The sequence below is a fragment of the Lepisosteus oculatus genome, chromosome 14, assembly GCF_040954835.1.
Source record: "Lepisosteus oculatus isolate fLepOcu1 chromosome 14, fLepOcu1.hap2, whole genome shotgun sequence".
Classification (NCBI taxonomy): Eukaryota; Metazoa; Chordata; class Actinopteri; order Semionotiformes; family Lepisosteidae; genus Lepisosteus; species Lepisosteus oculatus.
In genome coordinates this window covers 44,280,838-44,298,060 of record NC_090709.1, presented here as the reverse complement: position 1 = coordinate 44,298,060, position 17,223 = coordinate 44,280,838, and the positions used below count along the sequence as shown (strand labels likewise).

The following is a 17,223-nucleotide window of genomic DNA, read 5'->3' as shown; positions in this document are numbered from 1 at the left end:
GCAGCCCTGCCCCGTGTGAGGATCAAACTCAGGCCCTTCAGATGACGAGACTGACGCACTACCAATTACGCCAACAAGCCCAGCTGCAGGACACACACCGGAAAGTTTGCCTCACATGGATTTCAGTCGCCCGTTCCCTAATCTTTAGACGCCCTCTGCTGAATGTTGCATTTGCCTTTTGATCTCACCGATACATTTTTGGTCTGTTTCTGTTGTGAGTCCGTCTTTCAGATCTCACCTAGCATAAGTCTCTCTGGCTGAAGTGGCCTCTCTGCTTCAGCATCGTGCCCTCACTCAGCCATTAAAAATGTCACTCGGACTTCTGACAAGCTGACATGAAATGTCTGTCTCGGACGTCCAAAGGGACTAACCGTGGGGAGCAGGAGAGCGGAAAAAGACCCATATGCGTGGCGGCGAGACGGGAAAAAGGCCCGGGCTCATTAGTGCAAAGAGTTCAGGAATGCCGTATAGAAACCTATGCCCTCAGGGAGCGGACGTGGGGCGCCCTGGTGCTAGGCGGGTCTCAGGACATCCGAACCTCAATGCTGAGCGAGGACAGAGTGCAAGACCCGGAAATATATAGCCCAAGGGAAAGAGATGGACAGGAAGGACAGCAGACCAGAAACTAGGGACAGGACAGAGAAGGAGCGCCCCCTGGCTGCAGAGGGCGTGACAATGTCAAGAGAGAGTGGCGGAGACGCTTAAGCCAGAGAGAAGATGAAAAGGGGGTGTGGCAGCGAAACACTTGACAGCTGCACGATGCTCATCAAGCTCTAAGCACACACCTGGAGGATGCGGGAATTGATCCTGATACCTCCCACATGCAAAGCAAGGGCTGTACCATACAAGCCAACCCCCCTCGCTGGGGCTTATGCCTCGACGTCACCTAGTTCCGCTTGTTCCCCTCTTACCGGGCACAGTTCACTGCCCTTCGTCTGCAAGGCAGTCGTGTAATTGCGGCTTTCTTGACTTATTGATGAAGGTCTGACTGGACGAGCGAATGACGCCTCTCCCCCATCCTCAAGCTCACTGACAGATTGAAATGGAAAGTGCTGCTGTGGCTCGTTGGTCTAGTGGTATGATTCTCGCTTAGGGTGCGAGAGGTCCCGGGTTCAACTCCCGGACGAGCCCTTGTGTGCACCTTTCCTCCTCTTCCACAAGACTGGGAACTGATATCCACATCACTTCGCAGCGTCTGCTTATGACAAACGATGGAATGTGACTAATGACTGAATGAGCCTGGTGAATTCTCATCACGTGGCACAATGAGAGCGTGCAGTCAGCTGTCCGAGGCGGCAACCTCATTGCTCGTTCAAAAGAACACGTACTGAAAACTCATCACCACTATGTCGTAGATGAGCACCGCGATCGCTTGTTGTCATGCGTCTTTACTTTGGAAATGCAGAAGCAAAAACTGCCCTCTCTCAGCCACCGAAACTTGTGCGGCTCGCCTTGCGCTCTCTGCGCCTCGCATGTTTGTGGAGCTGTCTGCTCTTCTTTCTGTTGAAGTAATCAAGTTACGGGGCGTCCTGCAGCCTATGATGTTCTCACTGAGAGCTTTCAAGATTTGAAGGAAAACTACGAGCTTGATTGCTCAAGTCGAACGAATGTGATTGTTAAGCAATCGATGATCAAAAGCACGTCTTCTAACAATTCCTGAGAGTATTATCAGCACTGTTTTCACTCGGATATACTTTTCACTTGCTAAGCTGACAAATTGGACGAGAAAATGCCGGAGACGCACTCAGTGCAGACTGAGGTTGGGAAGGAGGTGTGGCCCTTCAACGCTTGACAATTGAAGGACATTCTCTCCGCAACGGAGGAGCACCTGTCAGAAGTCACAGAGGCTAAATGAGAGCACCAGGCTCCTGGAGCTCTAAACTCAGACCTGGAGGATGCATGCATCAATCCCGCTACCTCTGGCATGCTAAGCGAGCGCTCTACCATTTGAGCTCATCCTCCTCGCTTCATGCTTCTCGGCATCATGTCTTACCGCCTCTGCCCCTCTTACCGGGCACCGCCCACTGCCCTTGGTCTGCAAGGCAGTCCTTTCAAGTGCGATGACGACGCTGGGACCTTCGTTGCCTATTGTACGAGCTGAACTTTTGTGCTCATCAATTCAACGCTCTTTCCATCAACTCATCTTGTCTTTTGACGCTTCGTGTTTTGCGCTCCTTTGACTATCGGCATATCGGGTGACTGCAAACACTGAAGTTCTTGCTTACGGAGTGTGGAACATTGTTTTCAAGTGATCGCTGTTCTGTCATGTTGACGCCGAGTGAATCTTTCTTTGGCAACATGGGCAGGCTGACAGCAGTGCGAGCGAAAGTAATGGCAAATTTCTTGACTTATTTCTGAATGTGAATGTTCTTTAGAAAAGGGATGCGGCGTTGCTTCTCGCCCGTGTAAAGGTCACGCATTCCAGACGTGGTTATGAGCGAACAGTTGCCGCAAGTGTTTGAAAAGAGCAAGAGAGGAAGCAGCCCTGCCCCGTGTGAGGATCAAACTCAGGCCCTTCAGATGACGAGACTGACGCACTACCAATTACGCCAACAAGCCCAGCTGCAGGACACACACCGGAAAGTTTGCCTCACATGGATTTCAGTCGCCCGTTCCCTAATCTTTAGACGCCCTCTGCTGAATGTTGCATTTGCCTTTTGATCTCACCCATACATTTTTGGTCTGTTTCTGTTGTGAGTCCGTCTTTCAGATCTCACCTAGCACAAGTCTCTCTGGCTGAAGTGGCCTCTCTGCTTCAGCATCGTGCCCTCACTCAGCCATTAAAAATGTCACTCGGACTTCTGACAAGCTGACATGAAATGTCAAGAGAGAGTGGCGGAGACGCTTAAGCCAGAGAGAAGATGAAAAGGGGGCGTGGCTGCGAAACGCTTGACAGCTGCACGATGCTCTCCCTGCAAGGCGTGACCACAGGCTAAAGGACACCTCTTGGCACATCAAGCTCTAAGCACACACCTGGAGGATGTGGGAATTGATCCTGCTACCTCCCACATGCAAAGCAAGCGCTGTACCATACAAACCAACCCCCCTCGCTGGGGCTTATGCCTCGACGTCACCTAGTTCCGCTTGTTCCCCTCTTACCGGGCACAGTTCACTGCCCTTCGTCTACAAGGCAGTCGTGTAATTGCGGCTTTCTTGACTTATTGATGAAGGTCTGACTGGACGAGCGAATGACGCCTCTCCCCCATCCTCAAGCTCGCTGACAGATTGAAATGGAAAGTGCTGCCGTGGCTCGTTGGTCTAGTGGTATGATTCTCGCTTAGGGTGCGAGAGGTCCCGGGTTCAACTCCCGGACGAGCCCTTGTGTGCACCTTTCCTCCTCTTCCACAAGACTGGGAACTGATATCCACATCACTTCGCAACGTCTGCTTATGACAAACGATGGAATGTGACTAATGACTGAACGAGCCTGGTGAATTCTCATCACGTGGCACAATGAGAGCGTGCAGTCAGCTGTCCGAGGCGGCAACCTCATTGCTCGTTCAAAAGAACACGTACTGAAAACTCATCACCACTATGTCGTAGATGAGCACCGCGATTGCTTGTTGTCATGCGTCCTTACTTGGGAAATGCAGAAGCAAAAACTGCCCTCTCTCAGCCACCGAAACGTGTGCGGCTCGCCTTGCGCTCTCTGCGCCTCGCATATTTGTGGAGCTGTCTGCTCTTCTTTCTGTTGAAGTAATCAAGTTACGGGGCGTCCTGCAGCCTATGATGTTCTCACTGAGAGCTTTCAAGATTTGAAGGAAAACTACGAGCTTGATTGCTCAAGTCGAACGAATGTGATTGTTAAGCAATCGATGATCAAAAGCACGTCTTCTAACAATTCCTGAGAGTATTATCAGCACTGTTTTCACTCGGATATACTTTTCACTTGCTAAGCTGACAAATTGGACGAGAAAATGCCGGAGACGCACTCAGTGCAGACTGAGGTTGGGAAGGAGGTGTGGCCCTTCAACGCTTGACAATTGAAGGACATTCTCTCCGCAACGGAGGAGCACCTGTCAGAAGTCACAGAGGCTAAATGAGAGCACCAGGCTCCTGGAGCTCTAAACTCAGACCTGGAGGATGCGTGCATCAATCCCGCTACCTCTGGCATGCTAAGCGAGCGCTCTACCATTTGAGCTCATCCTCCTCGCTTCATGCTTCTCGGCATCATGTCTTACCGCCTCTGCCCCTCTTACCGGGCACCGCCCACTGCCCTTGGTCTGCAAGGCAGTCCTTTCAAGTGCGATGACGACGCTGGGACCTTCGTTGCCTATTGTACGAGCTGAACTTTTGTGCTCATCAATTCAACGCTCTTTCCATCAACTCATCTTGTCTTTTGACGCTTCGTGTTTTGCGCTCCTTTGACTATCGGCATATCGGGTGACTGCAAACACTGAAGTTCTTGCTTACGGAGTGTGGAACATTGTTTTCAAGTGATCGCTGTTCTGTCATGTTGACGCCGAGTGAATCTTTCTTTGGCAACATGGGCAGGCTGACAGCAGTGCGAGCGAAAGTAATGGCAAATTTCTTGACTTATTTCTGAATGTGAATGTTCTTTAGAAAAGGGATGCGGCGTTGCTTCTCGCCCGTGTAAAGGTCACGCATTCCAGACGTGGTTATGAGCGAACAGTTGCCGCAAGTGTTTGAAAAGAGCAAGAGAGGAAGCAGCCCTGCCCCGTGTGAGGATCAAACTCAGGCCCTTCAGATGACGAGACTGACGCACTACCAATTACGCCAACAAGCCCAGCTGCAGGACACACACCGGAAAGTTTGCCTCACATGGATTTCAGTCGCCCGTTCCCTAATCTTTAGACGCCCTCTGCTGAATGTTGCATTTGCCTTTTGATCTCACCCATACATTTTTGGTCTGTTTCTGTTGTGAGTCCGTCTTTCAGATCTCACCTAGCACAAGTCTCTCTGGCTGAAGTGGCCTCTCTGCTTCAGCATCGTGCCCTCACTCAGCCATTAAAAATGTCACTCGGACTTCTGACAAGCTGACATGAAATGTCAAGAGAGAGTGGCGGAGACGCTTAAGCCAGAGAGAAGATGAAAAGGGGGCGTGGCTGCGAAACGCTTGACAGCTGCACGATGCTCTCCCTGCAAGGCGTGACCACAGGCTAAAGGACACCTCTTGGCACATCAAGCTCTAAGCACACACCTGGAGGATGTGGGAATTGATCCTGCTACCTCCCACATGCAAAGCAAGCGCTGTACCATACAAACCAACCCCCCTCGCTGGGGCTTATGCCTCGACGTCACCTAGTTCCGCTTGTTCCCCTCTTACCGGGCACAGTTCACTGCCCTTCGTCTACAAGGCAGTCGTGTAATTGCGGCTTTCTTGACTTATTGATGAAGGTCTGACTGGACGAGCGAATGACGCCTCTCCCCCATCCTCAAGCTCGCTGACAGATTGAAATGGAAAGTGCTGCCGTGGCTCGTTGGTCTAGTGGTATGATTCTCGCTTAGGGTGCGAGAGGTCCCGGGTTCAACTCCCGGACGAGCCCTTGTGTGCACCTTTCCTCCTCTTCCACAAGACTGGGAACTGATATCCACATCACTTCGCAACGTCTGCTTATGACAAACGATGGAATGTGACTAATGACTGAACGAGCCTGGTGAATTCTCATCACGTGGCACAATGAGAGCGTGCAGTCAGCTGTCCGAGGCGGCAACCTCATTGCTCGTTCAAAAGAACACGTACTGAAAACTCATCACCACTATGTCGTAGATGAGCACCGCGATTGCTTGTTGTCATGCGTCCTTACTTGGGAAATGCAGAAGCAAAAACTGCCCTCTCTCAGCCACCGAAACGTGTGCGGCTCGCCTTGCGCTCTCTGCGCCTCGCATATTTGTGGAGCTGTCTGCTCTTCTTTCTGTTGAAGTAATCAAGTTACGGGGCGTCCTGCAGCCTATGATGTTCTCACTGAGAGCTTTCAAGATTTGAAGGAAAACTACGAGCTTGATTGCTCAAGTCGAACGAATGTGATTGTTAAGCAATCGATGATCAAAAGCACGTCTTCTAACAATTCCTGAGAGTATTATCAGCACTGTTTTCACTCGGATATACTTTTCACTTGCTAAGCTGACAAATTGGACGAGAAAATGCCGGAGACGCACTCAGTGCAGACTGAGGTTGGGAAGGAGGTTTGGCCCTTCAACGCTTGACAATTGAAGGACATTCTCTCCGCAACGGAGGAGCACCTGTCAGAAGTCACAGAGGCTAAATGAGAGCACCAGGCTCCTGGAGCTCTAAACTCAGACCTGGAGGATTCGGGCATCAATCCCGCTACCTCTGGCATGCTAAGCGAGCGCTCTACCATTTGAGCTCATCCTCCTCGCTTCATGCTTCTCGGCATCATGTCTTACCGCCTCTGCCCCTCTTACCGGGCACCGCCCACTGCCCTTGGTCTCAAGGCAGTCCTTTCAAGTGCGATGACGACGCTGGGACCTTCGTTGCCTATTGTACGAGCTGAACTTTTGTGCTCATCAATTCAACGCTCTTTCCATCAACTCATCTTGTCTTTTGACGCTTCGTGTTTTGCGCTCCTTTGACTATCGGCATATCGGGTGACTGCAAACACTGAAGTTCTTGCTTACGGAGTGTGGAACATTGTTTTCAAGTGATCGCTGTTCTGTCATGTTGACGCCGAGTGAATCTTTCTTTGGCAACATGGGCAGGCTGACAGCAGTGCGAGCGAAAGTAATGGCAAATTTCTTGACTTATTTCTGAATGTGAATGTTCTTTAGAAAAGGGATGCGGCGTTGCTTCTCGCCCGTGTAAAGGTCACGCATTCCAGACGTGGTTATGAGCGAACAGTTGCCGCAAGTGTTTGAAAAGAGCAAGAGAGGAAGCAGCCCTGCCCCGTGTGAGGATCAAACTCAGGCCCTTCAGATGACGAGACTGACGCACTACCAATTACGCCAACAAGCCCAGCTGCAGGACACACACCGGAAAGTTTGCCTCACATGGATTTCAGTCGCCCGTTCCCTAATCTTTAGACGCCCTCTGCTGAATGTTGCATTTGCCTTTTGATCTCACCCATACATTTTTGGTCTGTTTCTGTTGTGAGTCCGTCTTTCAGATCTCACCTAGCACAAGTCTCTCTGGCTGAAGTGGCCTCTCTGCTTCAGCATCGTGCCCTCACTCAGCCATTAAAAATGTCACTCGGACTTCTGACAAGCTGACATGAAATGTCAAGAGAGAGTGGCGGAGACGCTTAAGCCAGAGAGAAGATGAAAAGGGGGCGTGGCTGCGAAACGCTTGACAGCTGCACGATGCTCTCCCTGCAAGGCGTGACCACAGGCTAAAGGACACCTCTTGGCACATCAAGCTCTAAGCACACACCTGGAGGATGTGGGAATTGATCCTGCTACCTCCCACATGCAAAGCAAGCGCTGTACCATACAAACCAACCCCCCTCGCTGGGGCTTATGCCTCGGCGTCACCTAGTGCCGCTTGTTCCCCTCTTACCGGGCACAGTTCACTGCCCTTCGTCTACAAGGCAGTCGTGTAATTGCGGCTTTCTTGACTTATTGATGAAGGTCTGACTGGACGAGCGAATGACGCCTCTCCCCCATCCTCAAGCTCGCTGACAGATTGAAATGGAAAGTGCTGCCGTGGCTCGTTGGTCTAGTGGTATGATTCTCGCTTAGGGTGCGAGAGGTCCCGGGTTCAACTCCCGGACGAGCCCTTGTGTGCACCTTTCCTCCTCTTCCACAAGACTGGGAACTGATATCCACATCACTTCGCAACGTCTGCTTATGACAAACGATGGAATGTGACTAATGACTGAACGAGCCTGGTGAATTCTCATCACGTGGCACAATGAGAGCGTGCAGTCAGCTGTCCGAGGCGGCAACCTCATTGCTCGTTCAAAAGAACACGTACTGAAAACTCATCACCACTATGTCGTAGATGAGCACCGCGATCGCTTGTTGTCATGCGTCCTTACTTGGGAAATGCAGAAGCAAAAACTGCCCTCTCTCAGCCACCGAAACGTGTGCGGCTCGCCTTGCGCTCTCTGCGCCTCGCATATTTGTGGAGCTGTCTGCTCTTCTTTCTGTTGAAGTAATCAAGTTACGGGGCGTCCTGCAGCCTATGATGTTCTCACTGAGAGCTTTCAAGATTTGAAGGAAAACTACGAGCTTGATTGCTCAAGTCGAACGAATGTGATTGTTAAGCAATCGATGATCAAAAGCACGTCTTCTAACAATTCCTGAGAGTATTATCAGCACTGTTTTCACTCGGATATACTTTTCACTTGCTAAGCTGACAAATTGGACGAGAAAATGCCGGAGACGCACTCAGTGCAGACTGAGGTTGGGAAGGAGGTTTGGCCCTTCAACGCTTGACAATTGAAGGACATTCTCTCCGCAACGGAGGAGCACCTGTCAGAAGTCACAGAGGCTAAATGAGAGCACCAGGCTCCTGGAGCTCTAAACTCAGACCTGGAGGATGCGGGCATCAATCCCGCTACCTCTGGCATGCTAAGCGAGCGCTCTACCATTTGAGCTCATCCTCCTCGCTTCATGCTTCTCGGCATCATGTCTTACCGCCTCTGCCCCTCTTACCGGGCACCGCCCACTGCCCTTGGTCTGCAAGGCAGTCCTTTCAAGTGCGATGACGACGCTGGGACCTTCGTTGCCTATTGTACGAGCTGAACTTTTGTGCTCATCAATTCAACGCTCTTTCCATCAACTCATCTTGTCTTTTGACGCTTCGTGTTTTGCGCTCCTTTGACTATCGGCATATCGGGTGACTGCAAACACTGAAGTTCTTGCTTACGGAGTGTGGAACATTGTTTTCAAGTGATCGCTGTTCTGTCATGTTGACGCCGAGTGAATCTTTCTTTGGCAACATGGGCAGGCTGACAGCAGTGCGAGCGAAAGTAATGGCAAATTTCTTGACTTATTTCTGAATGTGAATGTTCTTTAGAAAAGGGATGCGGCGTTGCTTCTCACCCGTGTAAAGGTCACGCATTCCAGACGTGGTTATGAGCGAACAGTTGCCGCAAGTGTTTGAAAAGAGCAAGAGAGGAAGCAGCCCTGCCCCGTGTGAGGATCAAACTCAGGCCCTTCAGATGACGAGACTGACGCACTACCAATTACGCCAACAAACCCAGCTGCAGGACACACACCGGAAAGTTTGCCTCACATGGATTTCAGTCGCCCGTTCCCTAATCTTTAGACGCCCTCTGCTGAATGTTGCATTTGCCTTTTGATCTCACCCATACATTTTTGGTCTGTTTCTGTTGTGAGTCCGTCTTTCAGATCTCACCTAGCACAAGTCTCTCTGGCTGAAGTGGCCTCTCTGCTTCAGCATCGTGCCCTCACTCAGCCATTAAAAATGTCACTCGGACTTCTGACAAGCTGACATGAAATGTCAAGAGAGAGTGGCGGAGACGCTTAAGCCAGAGAGAAGATGAAAAGGGGGCGTGGCTGCGAAACGCTTGACAGCTGCACGATGCTCTCCCTGCAAGGCGTGACCACAGGCTAAAGGACACCTCTTGGCACATCAAGCTCTAAGCACACACCTGGAGGATGTGGGAATTGATCCTGCTACCTCCCACATGCAAAGCAAGCGCTGTACCATACAAACCAACCCCCCTCGCTGGGGCTTATGCCTCGACGTCACCTAGTTCCGCTTGTTCCCCTCTTACCGGGCACAGTTCACTGCCCTTCGTCTACAAGGCAGTCGTGTAATTGCGGCTTTCTTGACTTATTGATGAAGGTCTGACTGGACGAGCGAATGACGCCTCTCCCCCATCCTCAAGCTCGCTGACAGATTGAAATGGAAAGTGCTGCCGTGGCTCGTTGGTCTAGTGGTATGATTCTCGCTTAGGGTGCGAGAGGTCCCGGGTTCAACTCCCGGACGAGCCCTTGTGTGCACCTTTCCTCCTCTTCCACAAGACTGGGAACTGATATCCACATCACTTCGCAACGTCTGCTTATGACAAACGATGGAATGTGACTAATGACTGAACGAGCCTGGTGAATTCTCATCACGTGGCACAATGAGAGCGTGCAGTCAGCTGTCCGAGGCGGCAACCTCATTGCTCGTTCAAAAGAACACGTACTGAAAACTCATCACCACTATGTCGTAGATGAGCACCGCGATTGCTTGTTGTCATGCGTCCTTACTTGGGAAATGCAGAAGCAAAAACTGCCCTCTCTCAGCCACCGAAACGTGTGCGGCTCGCCTTGCGCTCTCTGCGCCTCGCATATTTGTGGAGCTGTCTGCTCTTCTTTCTGTTGAAGTAATCAAGTTACGGGGCGTCCTGCAGCCTATGATGTTCTCACTGAGAGCTTTCAAGATTTGAAGGAAAACTACGAGCTTGATTGCTCAAGTCGAACGAATGTGATTGTTAAGCAATCGATGATCAAAAGCACGTCTTCTAACAATTCCTGAGAGTATTATCAGCACTGTTTTCACTCGGATATACTTTTCACTTGCTAAGCTGACAAATTGGACGAGAAAATGCCGGAGACGCACTCAGTGCAGACTGAGGTTGGGAAGGAGGTTTGGCCCTTCAACGCTTGACAATTGAAGGACATTCTCTCCGCAACGGAGGAGCACCTGTCAGAAGTCACAGAGGCTAAATGAGAGCACCAGGCTCCTGGAGCTCTAAACTCAGACCTGGAGGATTCGGGCATCAATCCCGCTACCTCTGGCATGCTAAGCGAGCGCTCTACCATTTGAGCTCATCCTCCTCGCTTCATGCTTCTCGGCATCATGTCTTACCGCCTCTGCCCCTCTTACCGGGCACCGCCCACTGCCCTTGGTCTCAAGGCAGTCCTTTCAAGTGCGATGACGACGCTGGGACCTTCGTTGCCTATTGTACGAGCTGAACTTTTGTGCTCATCAATTCAACGCTCTTTCCATCAACTCATCTTGTCTTTTGACGCTTCGTGTTTTGCGCTCCTTTGACTATCGGCATATCGGGTGACTGCAAACACTGAAGTTCTTGCTTACGGAGTGTGGAACATTGTTTTCAAGTGATCGCTGTTCTGTCATGTTGACGCCGAGTGAATCTTTCTTTGGCAACATGGGCAGGCTGACAGCAGTGCGAGCGAAAGTAATGGCAAATTTCTTGACTTATTTCTGAATGTGAATGTTCTTTAGAAAAGGGATGCGGCGTTGCTTCTCACCCGTGTAAAGGTCACGCATTCCAGACGTGGTTATGAGCGAACAGTTGCCGCAAGTGTTTGAAAAGAGCAAGAGAGGAAGCAGCCCTGCCCCGTGTGAGGATCAAACTCAGGCCCTTCAGATGACGAGACTGACGCACTACCAATTACGCCAACAAACCCAGCTGCAGGACACACACCGGAAAGTTTGCCTCACATGGATTTCAGTCGCCCGTTCCCTAATCTTTAGACGCCCTCTGCTGAATGTTGCATTTGCCTTTTGATCTCACCCATACATTTTTGGTCTGTTTCTGTTGTGAGTCCGTCTTTCAGATCTCACCTAGCACAAGTCTCTCTGGCTGAAGTGGCCTTTCTGCTTCAGCATCGTGCCCTCACTCAGCCATTAAAAATGTCACTCGGACTTCTGACAAGCTGACATGAAATGTCAAGAGAGAGTGGCGGAGACGCTTAAGCCAGAGAGAAGATGAAAAGGGGGCGTGGCTGCGAAACGCTTGACAGCTGCACGATGCTCTCCATGCAAGGCGTGACCACAGGCTAAAGGACACCTTTTGGCACATCAAGCTCTTAGGACACACCTGGGGGATGCGAGAATTGATCCTGCTACCTCCCACATGCAAAGCAAGCGCTGTACCATACAAACCAACCCCCCTCGCTGGGGCTTATGCCTCGGCGTCACCTAGTGCCGCTTGTTCCCCTCTTACCGGGCACAGTTCACTGCCCTTCGTCTACAAGGCAGTCGTGTAATTGCGGCTTTCTTGACTTATTGATGAAGGTCTGACTGGACGAGCGAATGACGCCTCTCCCCCATCCTCAAGCTCGCTGACAGATTGAAATGGAAAGTGCTGCCGTGGCTCGTTGGTCTAGTGGTATGATTCTCGCTTAGGGTGCGAGAGGTCCCGGGTTCAACTCCCGGACGAGCCCTTGTGTGCACCTTTCCTCCTCTTCCACAAGACTGGGAACTGATATCCACATCACTTCGCAACGTCTGCTTATGACAAACGATGGAATGTGACTAATGACTGAACGAGCCTGGTGAATTCTCATCACGTGGCACAATGAGAGCGTGCAGTCAGCTGTCCGAGGCGGCAACCTCATTGCTCGTTCAAAAGAACACGTACTGAAAACTCATCACCACTATGTCGTAGATGAGCACCGCGATCGCTTGTTGTCATGCGTCCTTACTTGGGAAATGCAGAAGCAAAAACTGCCCTCTCTCAGCCACCGAAACGTGTGCGGCTCGCCTTGCGCTCTCTGCGCCTCGCATATTTGTGGAGCTGTCTGCTCTTCTTTCTGTTGAAGTAATCAAGTTACGGGGCGTCCTGCAGCCTATGATGTTCTCACTGAGAGCTTTCAAGATTTGAAGGAAAACTACGAGCTTGATTGCTCAAGTCGAACGAATGTGATTGTTAAGCAATCGATGATCAAAAGCACGTCTTCTAACAATTCCTGAGAGTATTATCAGCACTGTTTTCACTCGGATATACTTTTCACTTGCTAAGCTGACAAATTGGACGAGAAAATGCCGGAGACGCACTCAGTGCAGACTGAGGTTGGGAAGGAGGTTTGGCCCTTCAACGCTTGACAATTGAAGGACATTCTCTCCGCAACGGAGGAGCACCTGTCAGAAGTCACAGAGGCTAAATGAGAGCACCAGGCTCCTGGAGCTCTAAACTCAGACCTGGAGGATGCGGGCATCAATCCCGCTACCTCTGGCATGCTAAGCGAGCGCTCTACCATTTGAGCTCATCCTCCTCGCTTCATGCTTCTCGGCATCATGTCTTACCGCCTCTGCCCCTCTTACCGGGCACCGCCCACTGCCCTTGGTCTGCAAGGCAGTCCTTTCAAGTGCGATGACGACGCTGGGACCTTCGTTGCCTATTGTACGAGCTGAACTTTTGTGCTCATCAATTCAACGCTCTTTCCATCAACTCATCTTGTCTTTTGACGCTTCGTGTTTTGCGCTCCTTTGACTATCGGCATATCGGGTGACTGCAAACACTGAAGTTCTTGCTTACGGAGTGTGGAACATTGTTTTCAAGTGATCGCTGTTCTGTCATGTTGACGCCGAGTGAATCTTTCTTTGGCAACATGGGCAGGCTGACAGCAGTGCGAGCGAAAGTAATGGCAAATTTCTTGACTTATTTCTGAATGTGAATGTTCTTTAGAAAAGGGATGCGGCGTTGCTTCTCACCCGTGTAAAGGTCACGCATTCCAGACGTGGTTATGAGCGAACAGTTGCCGCAAGTGTTTGAAAAGAGCAAGAGAGGAAGCAGCCCTGCCCCGTGTGAGGATCAAACTCAGGCCCTTCAGATGACGAGACTGACGCACTACCAATTACGCCAACAAACCCAGCTGCAGGACACACACCGGAAAGTTTGCCTCACATGGATTTCAGTCGCCCGTTCCCTAATCTTTAGACGCCCTCTGCTGAATGTTGCATTTGCCTTTTGATCTCACCCATACATTTTTGGTCTGTTTCTGTTGTGAGTCCGTCTTTCAGATCTCACCTAGCACAAGTCTCTCTGGCTGAAGTGGCCTTTCTGCTTCAGCATCGTGCCCTCACTCAGCCATTAAAAATGTCACTCGGACTTCTGACAAGCTGACATGAAATGTCAAGAGAGAGTGGCGGAGACGCTTAAGCCAGAGAGAAGATGAAAAGGGGGCGTGGCTGCGAAACGCTTGACAGCTGCACGATGCTCTCCATGCAAGGCGTGACCACAGGCTAAAGGACACCTTTTGGCACATCAAGCTCTTAGGACACACCTGGAGGATGCGAGAATTGATCCTGCTACCTCCCACATGCAAAGCAAGCGCTGTACCATACAAACCAACCCCCCTCGCTGGGGCTTATGCCTCGGCGTCACCTAGTGCCGCTTGTTCCCCTCTTACCGGGCACAGTTCACTGCCCTTCGTCTACAAGGCAGTCGTGTAATTGCGGCTTTCTTGACTTATTGATGAAGGTCTGACTGGACGAGCGAATGACGCCTCTCCCCCATCCTCAAGCTCGCTGACAGATTGAAATGGAAAGTGCTGCCGTGGCTCGTTGGTCTAGTGGTATGATTCTCGCTTAGGGTGCGAGAGGTCCCGGGTTCAACTCCCGGACGAGCCCTTGTGTGCACCTTTCCTCCTCTTCCACAAGACTGGGAACTGATATCCACATCACTTCGCAACGTCTGCTTATGACAAACGATGGAATGTGACTAATGACTGAACGAGCCTGGTGAATTCTCATCACGTGGCACAATGAGAGCGTGCAGTCAGCTGTCCGAGGCGGCAACCTCATTGCTCGTTCAAAAGAACACGTACTGAAAACTCATCACCACTATGTCGTAGATGAGCACCGCGATTGCTTGTTGTCATGCGTCCTTACTTGGGAAATGCAGAAGCAAAAACTGCCCTCTCTCAGCCACCGAAACGTGTGCGGCTCGCCTTGCGCTCTCTGCGCCTCGCATATTTGTGGAGCTGTCTGCTCTTCTTTCTGTTGAAGTAATCAAGTTACGGGGCGTCCTGCAGCCTATGATGTTCTCACTGAGAGCTTTCAAGATTTGAAGGAAAACTACGAGCTTGATTGCTCAAGTCGAACGAATGTGATTGTTAAGCAATCGATGATCAAAAGCACGTCTTCTAACAATTCCTGAGAGTATTATCAGCACTGTTTTCACTCGGATATACTTTTCACTTGCTAAGCTGACAAATTGGACGAGAAAATGCCGGAGACGCACTCAGTGCAGACTGAGGTTGGGAAGGAGGTGTGGCCCTTCAACGCTTGACAATTGAAGGACATTCTCTCCGCAACGGAGGAGCACCTGTCAGAAGTCACAGAGGCTAAATGAGAGCACCAGGCTCCTGGAGCTCTAAACTCAGACCTGGAGGATGCGGGCATCAATCCCGCTACCTCTGGCATGCTAAGCGAGCGCTCTACCATTTGAGCTCATCCTCCTCGCTTCATGCTTCTCAGCATCATGTCTTACCGCCTCTGCCCCTCTTACCGGGCACCGCCCACTGCCCTTGGTCTGCAAGGCAGTCCTTTCAAGTGCGATGACGACGCTGGGACCTTCGTTGCCTATTGTACGAGCTGAACTTTTGTGCTCATCAATTCAACGCTCTTTCCATCAACTCATCTTGTCTTTTGACGCTTCGTGTTTTGCGCTCCTTTGACTATCGGCATATCGGGTGACTGCAAACACTGAAGTTCTTGCTTACGGAGTGTGGAACATTGTTTTCAAGTGATCGCTGTTCTGTCATGTTGACGCCGAGTGAATCTTTCTTTGGCAACATGGGCAGGCTGACAGCAGTGCGAGCGAAAGTAATGGCAAATTTCTTGACTTATTTCTGAATGCGAATGTTCTTTAGAAAAGGGATGCGGCGTTGCTTCTCGCCCGTGTAAAGGTCACGCATTCCAGACGTGGTTATGAGCGAACAGTTGCCGCAAGTGTTTGAAAAGAGCAAGAGAGGAAGCAGCCCTGCCCCGTGTGAGGATCAAACTCAGGCCCTTCAGATGACGAGACTGACGCACTACCAATTACGCCAACAAACCCAGCTGCAGGACACACACCGGAAAGTTTGCCTCACATGGATTTCAGTCGCCCGTTCCCTAATCTTTAGACGCCCTCTGCTGAATGTTGCATTTGCCTTTTGATCTCACCCATACATTTTTGGTCTGTTTCTGTTGTGAGTCCGTCTTTCAGATCTCACCTAGCACAAGTCTCTCTGGCTGAAGTGGCCTTTCTGCTTCAGCATCGTGCCCTCACTCAGCCATTAAAAATGTCACTCGGACTTCTGACAAGCTGACATGAAATGTCAAGAGAGAGTGGCGGAGACGCTTAAGCCAGAGAGAAGATGAAAAGGGGGCGTGGCTGCGAAACGCTTGACAGCTGCACGATGCTCTCCATGCAAGGCGTGACCACAGGCTAAAGGACACCTTTTGGCACATCAAGCTCTTAGGACACACCTGGAGGATGCGAGAATTGATCCTGCTACCTCCCACATGCAAAGCAAGCGCTGTACCATACAAACCAACCCCCCTCGCTGGGGCTTATGCCTCGGCGTCACCTAGTGCCGCTTGTTCCCCTCTTACCGGGCACAGTTCACTGCCCTTCGTCTACAAGGCAGTCGTGTAATTGCGGCTTTCTTGACTTATTGATGAAGGTCTGACTGGACGAGCGAATGACGCCTCTCCCCCATCCTCAAGCTCGCTGACAGATTGAAATGGAAAGTGCTGCCGTGGCTCGTTGGTCTAGTGGTATGATTCTCGCTTAGGGTGCGAGAGGTCCCGGGTTCAACTCCCGGACGAGCCCTTGTGTGCACCTTTCCTCCTCTTCCACAAGACTGGGAACTGATATCCACATCACTTCGCAACGTCTGCTTATGACAAACGATGGAATGTGACTAATGACTGAACGAGCCTGGTGAATTCTCATCACGTGGCACAATGAGAGCGTGCAGTCAGCTGTCCGAGGCGGCAACCTCATTGCTCGTTCAAAAGAACACGTACTGAAAACTCATCACCACTATGTCGTAGATGAGCACCGCGATCGCTTGTTGTCATGCGTCCTTACTTGGGAAATGCAGAAGCAAAAACTGCCCTCTCTCAGCCACCGAAACGTGTGCGGCTCGCCTTGCGCTCTCTGCGCCTCGCATATTTGTGGAGCTGTCTGCTCTTCTTTCTGTTGAAGTAATCAAGTTACGGGGCGTCCTGCAGCCTATGATGTTCTCACTGAGAGCTTTCAAGATTTGAAGGAAAACTACGAGCTTGATTGCTCAAGTCGAACGAATGTGATTGTTAAGCAATCGATGATCAAAAGCACGTCTTCTAACAATTCCTGAGAGTATTATCAGCACTGTTTTCACTCGGATATACTTTTCACTTGCTAAGCTGACAAATTGGACGAGAAAATGCCGGAGACGCACTCAGTGCAGACTGAGGTTGGGAAGGAGGTTTGGCCCTTCAACGCTTGACAATTGAAGGACATTCTCTCCGCAACGGAGGAGCACCTGTCAGAAGTCACAGAGGCTAAATGAGAGCACCAGGCTCCTGGAGCTCTAAACTCAGACCTGGAGGATGCGGGCATCAAT

At 50.8% G+C, this 17,223-nt stretch overlaps 8 non-coding genes across 8 annotated transcripts; all 8 read left to right on the top strand.

The window, feature by feature from the left end:
• Positions 1-1,059: 1,059 nt before the first annotated feature.
• On the top strand, positions 1,060-1,131 carry trnap-agg (transfer RNA proline (anticodon AGG)). Its single transcript has one exon. It is a non-coding gene; the product is annotated as a tRNA-Pro (tRNA).
• A 2,116-nt stretch (positions 1,132-3,247) lies between these two features.
• On the top strand, positions 3,248-3,319 carry trnap-agg (transfer RNA proline (anticodon AGG)). Its single transcript has one exon. It is a non-coding gene; the product is annotated as a tRNA-Pro (tRNA).
• Positions 3,320-5,435: 2,116 nt separating this feature from the next.
• Positions 5,436-5,507, top strand: trnap-agg (transfer RNA proline (anticodon AGG)). The gene has a single exon. It is a non-coding gene; the product is annotated as a tRNA-Pro (tRNA).
• A 2,115-nt stretch (positions 5,508-7,622) lies between these two features.
• Positions 7,623-7,694, top strand: trnap-agg (transfer RNA proline (anticodon AGG)). The gene has a single exon. It is a non-coding gene; the product is annotated as a tRNA-Pro (tRNA).
• Positions 7,695-9,810: 2,116 nt separating this feature from the next.
• trnap-agg (transfer RNA proline (anticodon AGG)) lies at positions 9,811-9,882 on the top strand. Its single transcript has one exon. It is a non-coding gene; the product is annotated as a tRNA-Pro (tRNA).
• A 2,115-nt stretch (positions 9,883-11,997) lies between these two features.
• On the top strand, positions 11,998-12,069 carry trnap-agg (transfer RNA proline (anticodon AGG)). The gene has a single exon. It is a non-coding gene; the product is annotated as a tRNA-Pro (tRNA).
• A 2,116-nt stretch (positions 12,070-14,185) lies between these two features.
• trnap-agg (transfer RNA proline (anticodon AGG)) lies at positions 14,186-14,257 on the top strand. Its single transcript has one exon. It is a non-coding gene; the product is annotated as a tRNA-Pro (tRNA).
• A 2,116-nt stretch (positions 14,258-16,373) lies between these two features.
• trnap-agg (transfer RNA proline (anticodon AGG)) lies at positions 16,374-16,445 on the top strand. The gene has a single exon. It is a non-coding gene; the product is annotated as a tRNA-Pro (tRNA).
• Positions 16,446-17,223: the final 778 nt, after the last annotated feature.